The following is a 6053-nucleotide window of genomic DNA, read 5'->3' as shown; positions in this document are numbered from 1 at the left end:
CTCGGGCTTTTGAAAGACCTTCCAGTTTGGAGACAGCAATGTGGAACAGCTGGTTTAAAGTACCCTTGACATACGCTTCCCGGCCTATGCCTCAAAACAGAGACGTAATGATAGTTGTGGTGTGTTTTAGTGTTGCTGTCAGAAGAATAGGAGCTTATTTTAGTTCGATTTACATTACAAAGGTTACACAGTTGATTTGAGTAAACAGCAATAAATAACATTTGAATAGTTGCAGACAGGTGCGCTGCACTGAGGAAATATTACAAAGAGTGTAGATTTAAAAAACTAATATGATTTTGTATGACTTATATAAATTAAAAAAGTTATATTACTAAAACATTGCTGTTTCAATAAGTTGCCAATATCATGTTAGAGCTACACATATGAATTTTTTTTAATTATTCAGCATTTATTAAAAACACATGAATTTTGATATTGATTTATTGCCAACCAAAACAGTAAAAAAAATTAAACACTAATTTGATTAATAGCACTATTTATTAAAAAACAATTCAATGAATATTACAATAATATTGTTAGAGTGAATTATTTTGGCCACAATAATTGTATGGAGAAAATCTGATATCCTGACAGTTAATGTTTCAGTAAATATTGTCTTTTTGCAAGCCAATGCAATGTCAATTTTTCCTTCCTTTTCTTTTCAGTGCCTACAATGCTAACAATCCAAAGTTTGGTCTCATAATCTTAAAGGTCTAATGTGTAATTTTTTGGAGGATCTATTGACAGAAATGCAATATAATATGTATAACAATGTCTTCATAACGAAGCGTTATGTTTTTATTATCTTAGAATGAGCTATATCTATCTACATACACCGCGGGGAATTCACCATGTTGTTTCTACAGTAGCCCTAAACGGACAAACTTCTCTACAGAGGTTGTTTCATAAATATGTTATCTCCTTTGACAAAGAAGTGAAAACGAGTCGACATCTTTGTCCTGTGAAAGCCACCATAGTGCTTCAAAAGGGAGGGGTGGAGTGAGCCGTTGGTTTCAATTCGCAACCTCACTGCAGACTGCTAAAATCTCCACATTGCTCCTTTAAAGAGAATTTAACATGTTTGTACAAAACTAAAATTTTGTTTTTAGAATAGGACCAGAAGAGTTAATGAAGAACAGCAAGTGAGAACACACATCGAAACCTAAGAGTGTTGAAAAAGTATTCCAGGTGGCTACCGTATGTACTTCGATAAAAAATACCCACAGTGTTCAAAGCTCTTTTTAAGGCAAAAGACTTTGAAGAATAAAAAGTGTGTTTAGTTTTACTTTGTTTCAAAATATCCCACTTACATTTGCGTAATTTCATATATGACTTTTATTTTAAAATGTGGAAAATGGTAAACATGAAACTAAATAGATGTATTCAATTTTTCGACTGGTTGTGTAGACGTGTATAAGGGAAAAGCAAGGTTTCTAACAATAACTCTTTATGACATCGCCTTAAGCCAGTGGTCTTTAATGAACATGTTTCCAAATGTGACTGTTGGCATATTGATCATCCCCGAATCCTCTGATAACAAGGAACTGTGATGTAACTGCCAACTCTACCCTGCAATTTTGTCTGAAGAGATCATTTCCTTTACGAGAGATCCACCAAGTTCCGACATCATAACCCTCTTCCTCTCTGACCCTGCCCTCTCGGTGTCTCTCTTTTTATTTCTCTCTATCTCATTTTTCCAGCGTGTGCAGGGGCGGGTGGGATGAGTGTTGTGCACAGACTGCCGAGGCGTATGCATTCCTGCAGGGCTCAGCATCCTGTTCTTTTGTCTCCGCCTCCAGCACCAGTCTCAAGCTGTGCAGCACGTACACTGGCCCTGGCTTCACACCCCCATCTTTCCACCGGGCACCCGGCATATTCCAGCACCTCCCAATACTCCACTCAGGAAATGGTACCAGGGGGCTTGTCACAACCAACAACCCTCTCCAACTAGGAGCCAGGCGTGTGTGACGATACCCAGACGGGACAACTTTTTCCAAATTTTCTCTTTTTTCACCATTTATTTGCCTGTTGGTTCAGCTGAAATGGATTTTCAAACGTTTCAAGGCTTTCGCCCATTGTTTTTATATTGAAGAGACAATGGAAGTGAATAGGAAAACAGAGAGTGAATGGGATCAAGACATGCCACTTAAATTACCTCAAGCATGTGCAATACTGGTACAAATAATTTTTATAAATAAACATGCATTTTATATCGCCATATAGGAATAATTTATCTAGGGATGCACAGATACCAGTATCGGTATCGGACCCGATACTAAGCTCATGTACTCGTAAAAATGCACCGATACCAAAGACCGATACCTCATGTAACATAATTGACAGAACTGACTGAAATTTGTTGTGAAATTTGCTTTGAAAGTTTGTGAAAAGCACATAAAATTATTTATTTTTTCATAATGTGTTTCAGGTGGAGTTATTTGTAATTATGAAGCTATTCTATTTATATTAGTCTAACTGTGTTGTGAAAAGGTACAGGCATCGGTATCGGCGAGGACTAAAAAATATATATCGTTACTCGTACTCAGTCTTTAAAAAATGGTATCGGTGCATCCCTAAATTTATCAAATTTTTTTTTTTTGATTACGCATTCAACACACACATACGCACAAAATAAGGAATTTTTAAGCCATTATGGCTTAACATAACTATCATTTACTCAGGTCCTAAAATTGCTCTACAAATGACAACAAAATGACATTGATGTAATTGATGTCCAACCTGAACCATATTTGAGATTACTATTTTTAAAGTTGGAAAGATTGATGCAAAGATTTTGTCTTTGGTCTTTTCTCCCATAAAAGAGTAATGCGAATTCAGGGGGCTTGAAAAATGACCACAATAGCCCAAAATGACATAAGTCAATAATGAATAAATTATTCCAGGAGAGGTGAGAAATCCCTATAATCTAGACATCCAGAGGTCTTCAACATTCTTTTGTTTGCCAGGCGTGATTCTCCGGGGTGTTGAGCGAGCAATCCGAATAAAGCAGGTAAATGGAAGCAGAACTCTGCTTTTAGAAAAATTTGATAACCTGTTGGCCTCCGGCTCGAGCAGGGCTATATATTCATCAGTCTGCTTCAGACTATCTCGATTCTGCCCTTCAAATGAGTTCATTTTGAGATAACCTTGGTCCTAACCTCCCTGCTCCCCTTACCCACTGACTGACCTACTCTGAAATCCAATTAAAGAAAGAGACAGCGATAGGTAGACAAGCCAAAGTGAAAAGAAGGGCTGTCAAACCACCCGGCCTAGAGATCCAGAATACACTGGAAGAAGATAAAACAAGGACACTAGATAAAGAGCGACAGACACATGAATCGGAAGCGTGCGGGGCGTAAAATCCAGCCGTTTGACCATGCATGCAAACCGGCCCTTAAGGCCATCTCCAGGACAGAAAACAGAGGTCACGCCGAGCAGACGGCTTTTAAGGTCACGCTAAGTTCACAGCACAATCTACTTCCTATATTTGGTCCGCCCCTGTTCCTCTTAGGGGCTTATGGCAGAAATTTGAAATGATGGAAAAAGTGAGCAGGAATGTTCATTGGTTGCAGCTGGCCGTCATTGGAGCAATATGGAACTGGGCTGAGCAGGAAGTACGGGGATTCAACATCGCGAAGCTCTCCGTGTGCTCGTTCCTGGTTCTCCTTGGGCTTAACCCTCCCCGAAGCAAACAAGAAGTCAAATATTTAAAATCAACACAAGAAGTCAAATATCTCAAATCACTCACATTCTTTGCCTGTCTCTTCTAGACACACCTTACACAAACACGTGTCTCCCGAGCCCGAGAGATTTAGCAGTCGTTTTGCATTTACCGATGTGACGTCCGTATAAATGTTTTTAAGGAGAGCGGTTGAGTCACATTATCCAGTGGATGCCAGGGGCTTGTGTCTTTAACTGGAGCTCAGAGGATGGCAGATGGGTCAGGGAGAGAGGTCGGCTAAGTTTAAAGAAAAAGAAGCAAGAATAAGGGTACAAGACCTGGGGCCAGTTGCACAAACTGCTTACACTAGTCTTAGAAGGTAGTCATCTCGTTTTTTTTTCTTCAAGACTGGTCATAACTTCTTTAAATCAGTAATATAAAAAGGTAGATTGGGCTCATTGAAATATGAAAAGTAAGACTGATTAGTCCAAACTAATTGCTAGTCAGCGAGACTAGTTGTTAACGGCTAAGTTTATGCAACTGGGCCCTAATTGCCCATTTCTAAGTTCCTGTTTGTAGGGTCACATCCCAGCAGGTTGTAATCAGCGTTTTTGCTCAATGGGAACCCTACTTGCCATCCCTCCACTGACTGTCCTTTCCTTCTCCCCCCGCCTCAGTTGTTCCAGCCCCAGGACACAAAGCGATAGGGGCTTTGTGCCAGTGATAATTCCACAAGGGCAGTCAGGCAGACAAACAGCACCTGGCTTTTCTATGGGTTCCAGAGCTGTTTGTGAAAACAACTGATGGCAAACAAACCTGCATATCGAAAACTAATCCTACTGAAAGACCAGCATATCTGGTCACCGTTGTGTTTGCATGCTGGTGTACCCCACTGAGCTGTTTCTCTAGCTTAACCAGCAAGACTACCTTTGTGTATCAGCTTCATCTGATATGTATTGTTGGTCAACTTTACAGATATGCTGCCAGCTAGTCACATATCCGGGACTAACCAGCATATGACACAATGACCCAAAGTAAATAAGTCACTGGTATAATTTTTAATCCTCAAAGTTATTGCAATAGAATGTGATGAATAAAATTCAGACAGAGTAACGGATTGAGCGATTGAACGCTGGAATAGAGGTTGGGAAAGGAGGGTTATCAAGCATATCATCAGAGAATTGGGGACCTGCTGTTTTTTCCTAAACTGGCCGGCTCTAGGGTGGGGCGAGTGTTCCCTTGCTGCCTCCTTGGTCTGTCTGGTGCTCTGGGATTCATTAAACATGAAGCTTAGGAACCCAGAACCCCTGGAGAGCAAGTGCAAGAGAAAAGAAGAGAGAGAAAGCAAGAAAGAAAGAAAGAAGAAAGAGAATTGAAGGTGGGACACATTCTTCTTTTGGACAACAAGCTTAAATGTCATCAAATCTAATTTGGACAATAACAGCAAACTGTTCTGTTATAAGAACTGAAAGACTGCTAAACTGAAAATTTAGCATAAAATATACAATACTGGTCCAAACAATTGTTTCTTAAAATGTGGAAAAATATGAACAAGTATGCTCAGCAAAACTGTGGAATAACACAAAGGGAGCTATCAGAATTATGTCGTGGCTAAAAAATCTAAACGAAATATAAAACTTGTTATATTTTAGCACATTCAGTGTAGTCACCTTTTGTCTAGAATTTGCAGAAATGTTCTCTTAGCATTTTACAATCCAGCTTCTTTGGGTTTCACCCCAAGATGCTTTTTAAATAATATTGAAGTAGTTCCCATCTGTGCTCTTATTGGCTCCTCTTTTTCCATTATTCAGTCAAAGTCATCCATTTCAAATACTTTTGCATTAAATACAATTTTTGTTATAATTAATTTTTTAGTAATAAAAACGTTTATTTTGCACAATTATATTTTTGCATTTAAGAAGCATATACCTTCAGATCAAAACCTTTTTAAGAATACGAAACATCTCATGTGTTCCTTAACTTTTGACTGGTAGTGTACTAGTTGTGCGTGACTGGATAAGTCCGTTTTACTTTACTTGCATTTACTTGCTTTAATGACTCTCTCTCAACAAAAGCATCATGCACAGCTTAGACTTCGGCCGTTTACAAGACCATCAGAAATCGAGATGTAACCAGGGCCAGTTTCAATTGTACACTATTAAAATGTTGGGTTGTTTCAACCCATTGTTGGGTCAAATATGGACAAACCCAACTGTTGGGTTAAAACAACTCGGAGAATATTTATATTTGACCGAACAATGGGTTGAAACAACCCAGCGAATGGGTAATTTATAACCCAATGTTTAGGTTTGTCCATTTTGACCCAATGGGTTGAAATATTTGGGTTGAAATAACCCTATATTTTTTAGACTAACCGTTGTCTTTAATCCTT

This window comes from Triplophysa rosa, linkage group LG12 (genome assembly GCF_024868665.1).
Source record: "Triplophysa rosa linkage group LG12, Trosa_1v2, whole genome shotgun sequence".
NCBI classification, from domain to species: domain Eukaryota; kingdom Metazoa; phylum Chordata; class Actinopteri; order Cypriniformes; family Nemacheilidae; genus Triplophysa; species Triplophysa rosa.
This window is presented reverse-complemented; position numbering follows the sequence as displayed.